At 33.8% G+C, this 17,796-nt stretch overlaps 1 non-coding gene across 1 annotated transcript; it reads left to right on the forward strand.

The window, feature by feature from the left end:
- The first annotated feature begins 15,302 nt into the window (after positions 1-15,302).
- On the forward strand, positions 15,303-15,375 carry TRNAR-CCU (transfer RNA arginine (anticodon CCU)). Its single transcript has one exon. It is a non-coding gene; the product is annotated as a tRNA-Arg (tRNA).
- The last annotated feature ends 2,421 nt before the right edge of the window (positions 15,376-17,796 follow it).

The raw sequence follows: 17,796 nt of genomic DNA on the forward strand, positions 1-17,796 counted from the left end.
ACTAAAAGTGAGTTGTGTGCCCAATTCATCATGTAATTTCCTCCAAAACTTGGAGGTAAACTAAGTACCACGATCTGAGATAATAGAAAGGGGCACCCCTTGTACCTTCACTATCTCTTTCACATAAACTTTAGTCAATTGTTCAGCATTGTAATCTATTCTTACCGGAAAAAGTGGGCTGACTTAGTCAATCTATCAACCACTATCCAAATAGAATCAAACTTCCCCAAAGTCTTGGAAAGAGCAACCACAAAATCCATGGTTATCTTCAATTCCGAAATTGGCATTTTCTGAAGTAAACCTGCAGGCCTTTGGTGTTTATACTTCACTAGTTGAAAATTCTGACACTTAGCCACAAACTCCGCTATATATTTCTTCATGCCTGGCCACCAATAAATTTGCTTCAAATCCCAATACATCTTGGTCACACCCGGATGAATAGAATATCGCGAACCATGAGATTCCACTAACAATTTCTGAATCAAGTCATCTACTCTAGGAACACAAATTCTTCCCTTAAAAGTGAACACGCCTTCTGCATCAAGAGTGGTCTCTTGTGCTTTACCAATCACAGTCTTGTTCTTAAGTTTATTCAAATTTTCATCCTCAAATTGTTTGGCCTTGATCTCCTCAATGAATGTGGCCCTCACTTCAATGCTTGCTAACACCCCACCTCCTTCAGAGATGCTCAACTAGATGAATTTAGACTCCAACTAACACCCCACCTCTTTCAGAGATGCCCAACTGCATGAGTTTAGACTCCAAGGTCTGGATTTCCTTAGCTAAGGGTCGCTTGGATACACTCAAGCAAGCTAAACTACCCTTACTCACCGTTTTTCGACTCAAAAGGTCTGCCACCACATTAGCTTTGCCCGGATGGTATTGAATGGTCACATCATAATTCTTGAGTAGCTTCATCCACCTTCTCTGTCTCAAATTCAGATCCTTTTGAGTAAACACATGTTGCAAACTATGATGATCAGTAAACACCTCATACTTAACACCATAAAGGTAATGCCGCCAGATCTTAAGAGCAAACACTACCGTTGCCAACTCCAAATCATGTGTTGGGTAACTCCTCTTATGCTTGATTCGATGCATAAGCTATAACATTCTTATCCTGCATCAACGCAGCACCCAAACCACAATGTAAAGCATCACAATAAATAATACAATCTTTACCTACAATCGGTAGTGCTAAAATAGGTGCGGTGGTCAAAAAAGTCTTGAGCTTTTGAAAGCTCTCCTCACATTTTTCAGTCCATTCAAATGGTATCTCCTTTTTGGTCAAATTAGTCAAGTGAGTGGCAATAGAAGCAAAGTTCTTCACAAATCAACGATAGTAGCTAGCGAGCCTCACAAAACTCCTAACTTCCGTCACAGAGCTAGGCAGAACCCAATTCTTAACCGCCTCAATCTTTTAAGGATCTACCATTACCCCTTCTTTTGACACTACATGTCCCACAAAATGCAATAGAAGTCAACCAAAATTCACACTTAGAAAATTTAGCATACAACATTTGTTTCCCAAGAACACCCAAAACAATATGAAGATGATCGACATGCTCTTCTTCACTTTTTTAATAGACCAAAATATCATCAATGAATACTATAACAAACAAATCAAGAAATGGATAAAACACCCCATTAATCAAACTCATGAAAGCTGCAGGCGCGTTAGTCAAACCAAAAGATATAACTAGAAACTCGTAGTGCCCATAGCAGGTTCTAAATGTCGTCTTGGGCACATCCTCAGGCCTAATTTTCAACTGATGGTAGCCAGACCTTAGATCAATCTTAGAGAAAATTGATGCACCTTGCAATTGGTTAAAAAGATCATTTATTCGAGGCAAAGGATACTTGTTTCAAATAGTGACCCTATTCAATTGCCGGTAATCTATACACATTCTCATACTACCATCTTTTTTCTTAACAAACAAAACTGGAGCACCCCATGGGGAAGCACTAGGACGAATAAATCACTTATCAAAAAGCTCTTGGATTTGAGCCTTAAGCTCTCTTAATTCTGCTGGAGCCATGTGATATGAAGGGATTGAAATGAGATGCGTTCCAGGTTCTAAATTAATTCAGAAATCTATATCTCTATCTAGATGCGTACTGGGCAAGTCATTAGGAAACACTTTTCTAAATTATGACACCACGGGAATAGACTCAATAGATGGAGACTCAACCTCAGCATCTCGAATACGAGCCAAATAAGCCAAACAACCCTGCCCTACCAATTTTCTAGCCCGAATGGAGGATATAATCTTAGTTTGCTTAGGCTTGTACACCCCTTCCCACTCTAATTTCCCTTCCCAAAATTTCTAGAGTTACAAACTTAGTATTACAATTAAGCACAACATAATAGGGGGGACAACCAAGTCATGCCTAAGATTATATCAAAGTCAGTCATATCAAAAATCACCAAATCAACCCAAGTCTGAAAACCCATAAACAAAATAGGATAAGCATGATAGACATGGGTGATTATGACAGACTTTCCAACTGGGGTAGAAACATGGATGATGACATCAAGTATATCACAAATCATAGCTAATTCTGAGGCAAATCACACGGATACATAAGAATAGGTGGAACCCGGACCAAATAACACATTAGCCATCTGGTCACAAACAAGAATAGTACATGTGATCACTGCGTCGGACGCCTTTGCCTCACTCTTGCCAGGAAAGGCATAACATTGAGCCATATCATCTGGACGAGCTACTTGTCTGTCTGGTTGCGCTGCACCTCTGCCTGCGTTACCATTTCCTCTACCCCTACAACCTCGCTGATTACCTCTTCGCCCACCTTGTGGACGCCCTTGACCATTATTACCATTTCCCGCGGGTACCACTTTTCTAGTCTGCTGCTGCACTAAATCCATCATGCGCAGGTGGGGATAATCTCTCTTCATATGCCCAGGTTCTCCACAATTGTAGCAAGTATGATCAAAAGATAGTCTGTCGCCCCTCAAAGACGCAACTCCCTGGCTATCCTGAATCACATTATGAGGTGGAGTTCCTTAGTACTTACCTGTAGAGGCGGGAATAACGGACTGAATTGGCTTGTCTGCAAGCGTTGGCCTTCTGAACCCCCTGGAGTAAGAACCTTGAAAGTTACCCGAGTTCTTGACCATTTTAGCCAATGCCTTAGCTTGACCATCTCGCCTCACCCCCTCCACTTTCTTAACAAAGTCAGTTACCTCATTAAAGCTCCTCCCTGCAAAGGTCATATGAACAGATAATACCTACAACTCAGAATTTAGTTCCCCAATAAATAAACGGATCTTGTCTTCCTCAGTAGTCAGCAATTGAGTAGCATATCTAGACAAAACATGAAACTTGGCCTCATAAGAAGCCACAGACATACCACCTTGCTCCAAAGCCATGAACTAATCCTTCTTGCGATCTCTCAAAGTCCTAGGAACATATTTCTCTAAAAAAAAGAGCATGAAATTGGGTCCAAGAGAGTGGGGGTAATGTTGAAGATCTACACTCCACATAAGCTCTCCACCACTGCTTAGCCTCACCTTGAAGTTGGAAAGTCACGAACTCAACCCCATGCTGATGGACAATTCCCAACTTATGAAGCCTCTAATAGCAGTCTAAGATAAACTCATACGCATTCTTATTCTCAGAACTAACAAATACAAGAGGCTTTAGCTTCAAAAACCTAGTCAACATCTCATGCTCATTACCAGTCATAATAGAACCCAACAAAGGACGGAAGAAAGCATCATCACCTCCCGTCCCACCCACCGTGGACGTAGTGCTAACAACATGGGGATTAGTGAGAGTTTGAGTTGCTTGAATAGAGGGAAGCACTCCAAGACCAACCAACCCTTTCAAGAATGACATGATCTGTTGAGCTAACACTGGGTTCAAATGAGGAATACTTGTAGTTTCAGCTTGCACATTTTCCTCTTGTCACTTTCAACCTAAATATTCTGCTTTATCTTTTCATGATGCACATGAGGGGCCTCATTTTGGGGATCATTTTCGATCAGTACCCTATCTCTAGTAGGCGCCACTTTTCCTCGGCCTCTACCCCTAGTTTTTCCTCTTTCCATGCCTCAACTGTGACCTTTCGCTGCAGATTCCTCAGCTGGAGCATTGGCGGGAGCTACGGGACTGACGTCGTTGAATCTATTGTTAACCATCTGCGGATAGAAGAGTGAATGAGGTTATATACCAATTTGAATCGCCAGATATCAATTGGAATCAAGTCATAACACGAAATGAGACAAGAGAAAACATAGAGATTTTCTAAAGTCCTATAACATGTTGAAGAAAAGTAAAGGTGTCCCCGTACCGTTCCGCAATACTCTACTAGACTCGTTTTGGTACATCGAGATCAACGAACTGAGGCTCTGATACTAACTTTATCACGACCCAGACCATCGTGATTGACAACCACACTAACCCTCTTATGGGAGAACCACTACTACAACCCAAACCAAGCAACTAAACCAAAAACTAAAGCATTTAAGTTACAGAAGCAAGTTAAATATCTAAAAATTGAAGTTCCCATAAACTTCCAAAAGATCTAACAACTAAACAAATGCGGAAATACTACCAAGAACCTGAAAGTCAATGTACCAAAACATCTAACAATAAACCAAAGTCTAAACAAAAGGGTCACAACCTAAAACTAACGAACTAATAACTAACTAGAAAGTCTAAGTCTGAAATGTGGACATAGACGAAAGGAAAACTAATGGCAGCATGAAAGAACTGGCTCACCCTTGAATTTGATTGGCGATCAATGATCTTCTAAACGAGGTATGTCAATAGCCGATTGAAGATGCCCTGTACTCAACAAAGAAAGAGCAAGTGCAGTATCAGTACATAACTACAGTGTACTGGTAGGATCGCGCGGCTATCCCACTAAGTGCAACATACACAAGTCAATACAACAATATAATCACATGCATATATCGAACATATACAATATTATCAATATTTACGAACAACGAACAACTTCACATTTCTCAAGATACACAAATATGACAAATCATTGGTCCTCTAATAGAATCCAAACCCAAACAGTTAGCATACCGAAACGTGGTACCCGATCCAATGATTATGCCAAAACATGGCAATCGATCTCATAATTATGCCAGAACGTGGCAACCGATCCCAAGTTAGTGTGTCGAAACGCAACACATGATCCATTCAACTAGCCACAATCACAATCACAAGGTACATTCTAATAATCATACAATCAAGTCATGATTCGTGGCATTCATCATTCATATATTATCATTTACAATTAATATGATCTATAATGCAACATTCGCATACATACATGCATCATAATGAAGCAAGAACGAACATACATCACACAATCATAAAATCACAACCATCACTTATCTCGAAATAAGCTTGAAATCCTAAGAAACTTGGCCCTTCCTTTTTCGGATTAGTTTCGCTTTTTCTTGGTCTATAAACAATCTATATAATACGAGAATTAATAAACAATCACTAATTACTCAGATTACTAACAATTCTAGCAACCCTAGGTCATACCCATTATCCCAAGTATCCAAATTAGGGCTTTTTCCACCATAGTTTCTAGATCAAGACCCTCTCCTATCGATAATTACCCATTCGATTACGTTCTACGGATCGAAAAATAAATTCGGGGAGTTAAAATCTTACCTTTAGCCTTAAGAATGGTGGAAAATCGTGAAGAAAAGCCTTCGGTTCGTTCCTTAGCTCTCAAATTCAAAAAGTTCAGAATAAAACGTTTTTGGAGTTTATTTACGACTTTAAGTCGCGTTTAGCCCACCACAGTTGTCCTCACCCCGCTACAGCATCCCCGTTTGGTGACTGAAATTACCTCCAAAACAGCTTGCACGAAACAGTGAGCAAATTAAAGAATTCCATAAACCCAATTTCACAACATGCCTTCAACCAACGACACTCAGAAACTACCCGTTCACGCTAAGATCAATTTCGGGAGTTCTACTCGCCTGAATTCAATTACATAAAGTCGTACAGATGTCTTAACGACTTATCTAACTACTCATGAAATCAAAATCATAATTAGATCACCCAATTACTACCAGATTTCTCTAGACTTTAATGACTCCGATTTCATCCAAATCAGGACTAGGTTGAGAAATTCCAAGCTACTACAAAAAAGTTTTCCGACCCAAATTTTTTTCTCCGTTGGCTTTTCTATAACGACGAAACCCGATCGTTACACTAAGTGTATATTTTTCATAAAGTGGACAAATATTGTAAGACATATCAAAATAATATAGTAAACAACTATTGTTAAACACGTCCGGGGTGTAACACTGCATTCGGTATAAATGAGTTAATTATTAAGTTATGGCTTAATGACCTGGGAGACCCCTGCACTTGACTCCGTTTGTAAGTTGGACCCTCCTACTTATCAATTTGTCAACTAAACCCCTAAACTCATCATAACGTAATATTTTAAGCCCTTTTTTTTATTTGACTAGTGTGTGTGAAGTACAATTGCATACACGTGGACTTCCATGTCATTTTTAATGACATGTAAGAAATTATATGTTATAAATTAAAAAAAAATCAATTAAGCCACTTTCGTAATTTCTGGAAATTTTAGATAAGCATTTTTTTTAAAAAATATATTCCAAATAAGCATGTTCTTCATATTTATTCCAAATTGAACACTATTATGCCCCATTTGGCCAGGCGATATGGTATCATAATATGGAATCATGAGATCAAATTGAAGTTTTGTTTGGAAATACGATATAAAATTTTTGTGTTATATATTTTCTCATACTCATAAGAATCTCATAAGTTGTAAAACTATTAAAAAAACCTAATTGTTTATTCAATCTTACCAAATAAACAAAAAATTACAAAATCACATAATAAATTATTACAAAGCTATTTGTTTCCCACTTGAGTAACTGTTTCATCAAACTTTAATTCAATAAAAAAAATTGAACATAAATTGTAGTGAACTAGTTTTAAATATAATCCTCCCACATAATACAGACAATCTCCTCACGTTGAACTTGCATTTCTCGATCATGTGATCAAGAAGACAACCAACATTGTTACTTTGAGCCATTTTTTGGTCAATAACATCCGTAACTATATTTTCATGATCATAGACCATAAATATTTCATTACTTCTTTTCACAGCTAATTATGTAACACTGCACAAGCTATGACAATTTTCACTTGTGTATCAATATCATAATGGTTCATGGTTTATTTCAGTATTTTGAATCTATTTTTCCAAGCTCCAAAGGTTCGTAGGGTTGTTTTAACAAAATATAAACTTGTGGATCAATTTTTGTGTTTAAAAAATCTCAAANATTACTCAACAATCGGTTGTTGTGAGTTAAAGTGACTATATGTTGGTGATAATAATAAATTTTAAAATGTAATGATGTGATTATAAATTTTATATACATATGAAATAAATGGTTAGTAGATATAAATGTGGGGTTGTTTTAACAAAATATAAACTTGTGGATCAATTTTTGTATTAAAATATCTCAAATCAAGATATGGAATTTCCATATCATGGTTTTTGGAGAATATGGAATCATGAGATGGAATCAGTGTGAAATCGCATGTCCAAACACTGATTCCATTTCACTATTCCATATCGTGATATGGTATCGCATGGCCAAACGCCTACTAAGTATTTACGGTTAATGGTGTTCACGGTTTAGATAAAAATTGATTTAAACTGAATATTCAAACCAAATCGACTAAATAAATGACTTTATTTGTGGTTGGATTTGATTTGATTTTGATTTTGTTAAAAAAAAATCANTATTTTTCAAGCTTTCTCTAACTTATCAATGGAGTTTTAATTTTTCAATATCCATCATTATCCTTTGTGTTAATCCATACTTAGACCTATTTTTTGAAGCCTAAAAAAATAAATAATAATCTCAATACTTTTAGACTAAAAAGCTAAAATCTAAAAGACTTTTAGACTAAGTGGTTAGGGTGGGCGGCTGATTTGTAAGAAAAAGAAGTGTGGGTTGAGAAGAAAGTGGATGAAGGAGAGAATGAAGGGGAGGAGAGTGAGTGTGGTGGATGAAATTCCAAGAAGAAGAAGAGGGAAAAGGGGGCTGGGGACGGAGGAGAGAGGGGCGGGGGTGGGGTGGGAGAGGGATGGTTGAGGAAGATGGTTTTTTTTTTTAAAATTGATAATTATTATTTAATTTTTAAAAATGTAAAATACCTTATTTACTAGCTGTCAAACGCGTGTTATCACATAAATTTCTAACTCAACATTATCAATGCCACATAAGTTCGATCAATTGTCAAAGGGGTTTAAAATTTGCTAGTGAGCATACACTTAGTAGCTTTTACATTAGCAATGTTCTTGCTCATTATCAGCGTGTCATCCACATATGGGCATACAATGACCTCCTGATTCAGAGTGTCTTTAATGTAGACACATTTATCACATTCATTGATCTTAAATCCATTTGACAACATGGTTTGATGAAACTTTGCATGTCATTGTTTCAGTGCTTGTTTTAGTCCATAAAGTGACTTAACAAGTTTACATTTTCTTTTCTTTACTGGGAACTACGAAGCCCTCGGGTTGTTCCATGTAAATCTCTTCCTCCAGATCTCCATTTAAGAAGATGGTTTTCACATCCATTTGATGGATTTCAAGACCGTATACTGCAACTAGGGCAATTAACATCCGAATTGATGTAATCCTAGTCACTGGAGAGTATGTGTCAAAATAATCAAGACCTTCTTTCTGTCAAAAGCCTTTGACAACAAGTCTTGCTTTATATTTGTCAATAGTTCCATCATCTTTCATCTTCATTTTGAAGATCCATTTCGAACCCAAGGATTTGTTCCCTGGAGGAAGATCAACCAATTATCATGTATGATTGCTTAAGACTGATTCGATCTTACTATTGACAACCTCCTTCCAAGAGGTTGAGTTGCTAGACAACATAACTTCCTTGAATGTTTGAGGCTCACTTTCAAGAAGGAATGTTACAAAATCAGATTCAAATGAAGTAGCTATCCTTTGACATTTAATGCGCCTTGGACTCTCTTCATTAGGTTCATTCTCTTTTGGTTCTTCTTGAGGCCGTTTAGACCCCCCACTAGATGACTCAAGTCTAGTTTTATATGGATAGATATGTTAAAATAATTCAACATTATCTGATTCCATTACCGTATTGTTATGAATATTCGAGTGTTCGAACTTATAAACCAAAAATCTACATGCCTTGCTATTTGTGGCATATCCAATTAATACACGATCCACAGTCTTAGGCCCTATTTTCACCCTCTTTGGTATAGGAACTTGGACTTTGGCTAGACGCCCCGCACTTTGAAATATTTCAAGTTAGGTTTTCTACCTTTCCATTTCTCATATGGAATAACATGTGTCTTGTTATGAGGCACTCTACTGAGTATTCGACTTGCTGTAAGGATAGCTTCCCCCCACAAGTTTTGTGATAAACCTGAACTTATAAGTAAGACATTCACCATTTCCTTTGAAGTTCGATTTTTCCTTTCCGCAATTCCATTAGATTGACGAGAGTAAAGAGCAGTAGTTTAATGGATAATTCCATTTTCCAAACATATTTCTGCAAATGGAGATTCATATTCTCCACTTCTATCACTTTTGATCATTTTGATCTTTTTATTCAACTGATATTCAACTTCAGTTTTATATTGTCTAAATGCATCTATTGCTTCATTCTTACAATTTAGCAAGTAGACATAACAATATCTAGTGCAATCGTCAATAAAAGTTATGAAATACTTTTTCCCACCACTTGTTAGTGTTGACTTCATGTCACAAATGTCAGTGTGAATCAGTTCTAAGGGATATAAATTCCTTTCAACATACTTATAAGGATGCTTAGCATACTTTGATTCAACGCAAACTTGACATTTTGATTTATTGCACTCAAATTTAGGCATAACATTTAAGTTAATCAGTTTTCGCAAGGTTTTGTTATTAATGTGTCCCAAACGTTCATGCCATAAACATTTAGACTCAAACAAGTAAGAAGAAGCATAATCTTTATTCATATCAACTGCAATTACATTGAGTTTGAAGAGACCCTCGGTGAGAACATTTTCTTACATACATCTCATTCTTACTTACTACAACTTTATCAGAAACAAATACACATTTGAATCCATTCTTGGTAAGAACTGGTGTAGAAACTAAGTTCTTTCGCAATTCTAGAACATACAAGACCCTGCTCAAAGTCACCACCTTGCCCGATGTCATTTTCAAGTGGACCTTGCCAGTTCCTTCAACCTTTGCAGTTGCGGAGTTCGCCATAAATAACTTCTCGTCTGCTGGTGCTGGAGTATATGATGCAAATAATTCTTTGTTGGCACAAACATGGCATGAGGCACCAGAATCTATTCACCATTCTCTTAGATCTCCAACCAAGTTGCATTCTGAAAACATTGCACAGAGATCGTCCATCTCTTCTTTGGATTCAGCCAAATTTTCTTGATCCTTCTTCTTGTCCTTCTTGGGACACCGACATTCAGTAGGCCTATGACCACGTTTGCCACAATTGAAACAGTTTTTATTGAATTTCTTCTTATGAGGATTGCTCTTTGGACCAAATGCTTTTTTTCTTTTCTTTGATTTTGTGGGATCTTCTTCAACAATATTTACTCCAGATATTGCTGAATTACCACGTGAATTCTTTTCTGCGGCCTTGTTAGCCTCTTCGATTCTTAGCCTTACCATGAGATCTTCAACAGTCATATCCTTGTGTTTATGTTTCAAGTAGTTTTTGAAGTCCTTCCACAACGGTGGTAACTTCTCAATAATGGCCGCCACTTGAAAAACATCATTCACAATCAATCCTACATTAAATATTATGTGAGTATTAAGAATAGACTTAATATGTTCAGCATAGGCATTAAATAAATTTATACCTTCAGTAAGGAGATCATAGATTATGACCTGCAGTTCTTGAACTTGGGTGACGACGGTCTTACTGCCTATCATCTTATAGTCCAAAAACTTTGCTACAATGAACTTCTTCATTCCGGCATCCTCTGTTTTGTACTTCTTTTATAGAGCATCCCAGAGTTCTTTTGAGGTCTTGACTCTAGTGTACACATTGTACAGATCATTTTGCAGGCCACTCAGAATATAGTTTTTACAAAAAAAATCTGAATGTGTCCATGCTTCTGTTACCAAGAATCGTTCTTCAACCGGAGTTTCATCATGAGCCTCTGCAGACTCAACGTAGTCAGATAGAAGAACATCTTCTGCTGCCAACTCTTGAAGTCGACTCCAGAAAATTTTGCAGGTTTCTCAGCCGGTGCAAGGGTAACAGTTGAACGATTGTGTGCAACCGATGTTGTTGCAACACTCACTGTTTCAACATTTACTTGACTTGAATTTGTCATTTTTCTGTCACAAATGACAGACAATTTTAGTATGTGAAATACTAATAGTAAAGAATAAATCCTTACACAGCATGTTTCTGATTTAACAATAAAGTTTTTATGTTCTTTTAATCGTTAATCGAATGAACATAAAGGTTTTAATCTCCAGAAACCTCAAATATAGAAACTACTAAATTTCTTAAACTTGTTATCTCCTGTATTAAGGTTAGCAAAACAGAAACAGAAAATAAATGAAACAGACATAATATAAATAATCCAGTCCACAGAACCCATTGTGTTTCCTTAAGAAATTTAATTTCAGATTAATTTCTCCCAAGATAAAACCGATTAACCTATTAGAGAAGTAGCGGTACCTCAAACTTCAATAATTTCAGCGAACGCGAGAACAGTAGTGAGAGCACACACAGACTCAGTCGATCAACAATTTTTGTTTATGTAAGAAAATGTATACAGAGAGGAAAAAAATTCAATGTTGAAAACCAAAAAAAAAGTCTCTATTTATAGCCACTTGCAGCAAGGAATGCATCTGTTCGACAATGGTGTGAACGCTTCTGTTCAGACATGTCGTTCCAGAATGTTGTGTCTTTTGGAAAAAATAACGTCTTTTCGGAAGGAACATGTCCCTTAAGAACGATGTTACCGTTACACGCGAATTTCAAAAAAATTCCGTTACACGAAATTAATTTTGTTAATTAACTAATATCCTGAATTAATTTATAAGAGAAAGGAAATCAATTAATGAGATTGATTAAATAAATTTTGTCCAAAAATATTATCAATCAATCAAAGCCGAGTGACGACAATGGCACGAGGGGGCACCTTCTTCTTAACCCATTAAGAACTAAAGGAAGTGTTTTCTTATATAAGGACAACAATTTTCCTTTCTTCTACCAATATGGGAGAAATGACTTTTCATTTGCAATTTGCAATGACTTTTCATTTTCCCTCCAAAATTGGTTCCTCCACATTTCCATTTTCTCTTCTTATTTTCCATTCATACCTTGCTAAAACCCAACAATTTTTTCTTAGAATTTTTTAATTGAATATATAAAGTCATATTTTCACCTCAACTCAAGATCGTAGCTGTGTATATGCTTATCCTCAAGGATGTCATAATAGAAAAAAATTATCTGAATACACAACTTCTTTTACCATAATTTTTTTAAAAAAATTCATTTGAAAAAATATATATTCTATTTTCTCCTATTTTAGGATACATCACTTTACGTAATGTATGAGACATATGCGATGTATCGAGACGTTGAGTGATGTATCCGAAACCAAGACATCGACAGGGGCGGAGCTAGCCTTCTATTACGGGGTACATCCGAACCCCCTTCGATGGAAAATATTACTATTTATACATGGTTAAAATTAATTTTATGTATGTATATATGGTAGATGTTGAACCCCCTTCGATTAGTTCGTGTGTTTAGTTCTTCGAATTTTGATCCCCTTTATTAAAAATTCTAGCTCCGCCACTAGTTACATCGATATATCGAAACGTTGAGTGATGTATCCGACACCAAGATACGATGTATCAGGATGTTGAGTGATAAATCCAAAATTGTGACGTGATGTATATGACGTTTTGGGATATATCTGAACTCCACCAAATTTAAGGGATTTTTATAATTTGGAAAAGAATAGAAGATGATGTAATTAGCTCTTAACACTATGAAATTTGTGTAAAAATTCCATAAAATTCTTCAACAAAAATTTATATATATACATATTATAAATATCTAAGTTTGAATACTAGTAATTTTATATGGTTAATGATATGAGAAATATTGTAAAATAAAAATAAATCTCACTTAATTTTAATAAAATAAACAATAAAAATATTTTTTAAATATAAAGAATATGTAAAATCAACTCAAAAATAATCAGTATGGGTCAGTATTTGGGGCGTGGTTATTTTATTGCCATCAAAACTATCATTAATAAAGGAACCATGATAAATATATCTTTGAAAGGAATTTGATTTCTTTTCCTCTTGGGGGAAAGTAATAAGGTTCATCCAGTGATACACTCTCCGTTAATTTTATTTAATCATTATATTAAATATTTTAATTTATTTATTTACTTTTAACATATTTAGAAAAAAATAAATTATTATTTAGCATTAATTATTCATTTCAAATCATTTCTCAAATTCATTAAAATATGCAGACTATTTCTATTAGGGAAAATGATGCAGAATAGCAAGCATTTAGCCTATATTAGCTATTATAGTTATAGTTTAAGAAAATTGTAATTTGTGGATATAATTTTCTCAATTATTGTTATTCGCCTGATTTGTATAAACTCAGAATTTGTATAATTCTGTTCTTGATTGTATAAATTCAAAACATAGCAAATCACAGCCTCCATAGTAAACGAAACTATAGCTATGAAGCGCAATTATCGAAACTATAGTTATATTTATTATCACTAAAATTATATTTTTTATTATTTTGTACTCTAATAGGCATACAAAATTACATAAACAAGTAGAAATAAATGGAAGAAATTCACACTCCATACCCAATGAATGCAACTTGTTGACCTCCTACATCCATCAGTTCATGAACATCCTCTTATGCATATCAATTATCATACTTCATAAATGAAGCTAAAATCATTTAAATCATTTCCCTTTCCAAGAAAATCATTAATTTTTTTCATTCATGAACCTTCTTATAAAGTACCCAAAGCAGCAATTAATCGTGAACTTTTTTATAGGATAATGGACTGTAATTAGGTGTCAAAGAGAGTTGAACTAGCTAGCTGATTTATTTCCATAAGTGAAGTCTATATTGGTTCTGGCTGTGTTTGTTTGGTGCATCTCAAAAGGAAAGTAATTATTTAACAAAAAAAAAGAAGTAATTATTTAAACCAAAAAAAATAAAATAATAAGAGCTAGATTTTTATCAAGAGATATAAAATATAAAGGGAAAAGAGTCTGATATACCCCTCAACTTTGTCATTTAGAACTGATATACCTTTCATTCTGAGAGTAGCTCATACATATCCCTATTGTTATACAAATGAATCACATATACCTTTTTCCTCTAACGGAAGTAAAATAATAATTTTAAATTAATTTTTATTAAATTTTTTTATTAAAACAATAATCCATGTAGGGATATATTTTATTTTTTTAAGTTTTTTTAATTCAACGGCTAATTTGAATTTTTTATTTTGATGGTCAATTTATTCTTTTCACTTATTTTCTTATAATTTTTACTATAGATATCCTAAAAAATTACATATACTAAATTAATTACAATAGCGAAAAAAGTAGTTTTATTTTTTTCTCTTTTTTTTCATTCACATTAATTTTTTTTCTCTTGCATTCTATCATTAATATGTGCTACTTGTACCTTCTAGTGAATTTAATCATTTTTTTTATCTTATCTAATTTGATATGACTTCACATTCATCTTAGCATTCACATCAACAATCATCTTGTGGATATATTGGTAATCTTATATTTGTTTTAAAAACTTATCCTTCACTTTGTTGGTCATTCCTCTATCACATAATATTTTGGTAATACTTTTCCACTTCAACCATTTGATTTTTATTCCTACGAGTACCATCTTCATCTATATATATATCATCTATCATTGATCATGAAATTTTTTTCACTTTTTTCAGCGTTAAACTATGAAAAACACGTTTGGTCATAAAATTTCGAAATTCAACTATAATTTTTTTTTAAAATAGCAAAAATGTGTTTTCACTCTAAATTACTCATAAAAGATTAAAAAAAAACTCCAATTTGCATTCATAGCTCCGATTTTAAAATATCAATGATAATAATAATTACTTTTTTTTTTCAAATTCCACAATGAAACTTTCATTTTAGATTTTTATCTTAGTTAAGTAATTTAAATATAGCATTATTAAACAACAGCGCCTGTAGCTCAGTGGATAGAGCGTCTGTTTCCTAAGCAGAAGGTCGTAGGTTCGACCCCTACCTGGCGCGTTATATATTTTGTTTTGTTAATTTTTATTAGGATAATGCAGTTACTAAAAAAAAACACTGTCAAAGTAATAAAATAAAATTGTTTCCAGGCCAATGATATTTTTAATCTCTTTTTTACTCAATAAGTAATTTGCGATCATTGTATTTTTGCATATTTTGCCTTTTATGAGTAGACAGACAACTACCTGGCGCGTTATATATTTTGTTTTGTTAATTTTTATTAGGATAATGCAGTTACTAAAAAAAAACACTGTCAAAGTAATAAAATAAAATTGTTTCCAGGCCAATGATATTTTTAATCTCTTTTTTACTCAATAAGTAATTTGCGATCATTGTATTTTTGCATATTTTGCCTTTTATGAGTAGACAGACCCCTACCTGGCGCGTTATATATTTTGTTTTGTTAATTTTTATTAGGATAATGCAGTTACTAAAAAAAAACACTGTCAAAGTAATAAAATAAAATTGTTTCCAGGCCAATGATATTTTTAATCTCTTTTTTACTCAATAAGTAATTTGCGATCATTGTATTTTTGCATATTTTGCCTTTTATGAGTAGACAGACAATCTTTCGGTGGGAGCATTAGAAGTGACAAATTAAAAGATAAGTATGAAAAAAAGGATTAGAGATTTCTTCAGGTAATAATTTATAGTGAAATTGAAACAAAGCGTGGTTACTATTCTAAATTACTCATTAATTGTTTAATTTTCTTACTAATATATCTAGTTGATTCTAATATTACTAATTAACAATATTAAAAATTATTCAATTTGCAGAAGCTTTATTTATTTATATCCAACAATATTATTTTTTTGCAACTTGTACCCAAGATGTTTTCATTGAATAATTTCAAATTTCATATTATAGTTATACAATCAAATCTTTACTTAAAACCAAACTTGAATTAAAATCTACCAAACTTGCACTTAAGACCATCAAGCATATAAGAAGACACCGTATCCAACTTAAATTGTACCGAAATCACCAAATCAACACGAACATTTCCCATGTAATGAGCATTTTTAGTGAAAGTTTTGGATAATTAGTACTTATAAGTATTATTATTAAGATTATTTTATTTAAAATTTTGAAAATTGATTAGCGAGTACCAACACAGTATAATATCATCATGTAAATCTTTATGTTTAAATTTTTATATTTAAATTTACGCTTAAAAATTTATTCAAAAAATATATTTTTTAAAAAGTGGGTTGGTCCATAAACCACAAGCCCGACCCGCTCTAGCGAATTTCAACGTTGTACTTGTTAAATTTGATATATAGTAAATAAAATACTACCAAACATGCTACTAGTTAGCTTGATTTTAGTACATGTGTAATTCACTTTCCTAACAAGCAATCAAACTATTCTATAAGTATTAAATGACTTTTAGGGTGTGTTTCGAATGATAAAATTTTAATTAATCAATTTTATTGAAAAATATTTTCTCTGGGTAAACAAGTTCCTTAAAATGAGAAGACGTTGAAAATACAAGTTTCACAAATGACATTCCACAATGATCTTGGTCTTCCTCACCCTTCATCACATATAATCTTCACCCTACCTCCTTAGCCCCCATCATTACCCTCGTCTTCACCTCTCAATAAATTTGTAATCATATATAAAAATAAATAAATTAAGATAATATTTAATATTTATGTCGAACACAAAAAGAAGAAGTAAAAAAAACTCACTTATTTTCCTACCATATCAAACACATCCTTAGGGATTATTTGGAATGGGATATATAAAATTATCCCACCATATATATATATATATATGAAATAACTTATTCATCAATATAGTACAAATGACGGACCATAGTCCTAAAACTAACTAGTACACCCTCTATTTACTTGTCCACTAATTTAAAAATATGTTTTTACTTTTAACATATCAAAAAAGACAATCATTTTTTCCTATTTTACCTCATTCATTTTCCAAAACCCATCAATATACATCAATTAATATTTATCAATAAAATACTCATATCAATCATGATTTCTTGATGGACGCGCAAAATTCAAAATGAAAGTAAAAGTGAACAAAGAGAATGCCTAATCAATATTATTCTAAAATTATTATCTCTTATTTTCGTACCAAACGACCTATTAAAAGTATAAATAAATACATTACATTACTTTTTTCCATAAGAAAATAAGGTAAAACATTTGAGAAAGATATGAAATAAAATTGAAAACCAAAATATGTTAAAGGTGAACATGAACCGCGCGCTACCATGAGCATATAACAGACTAGAGAGTATTCAAAAAAGAAAAAAGAAAAACTGTCTTCCTCTTCTTCGTGCCATTAACGGATGTCGAGAAAATAGGAAGAGAGCGACGGATATAGAGAGAGAGAAAGGAGAGCCAAAGAGTTTTTACTTGCTTTATTTCTCCTCTTATATCATCTATTATTAG

The sequence above is a fragment of the Solanum stenotomum genome, chromosome 10 (assembly GCF_019186545.1).
Source record: "Solanum stenotomum isolate F172 chromosome 10, ASM1918654v1, whole genome shotgun sequence".
Taxonomy (NCBI): domain Eukaryota; kingdom Viridiplantae; phylum Streptophyta; class Magnoliopsida; order Solanales; family Solanaceae; genus Solanum; species Solanum stenotomum.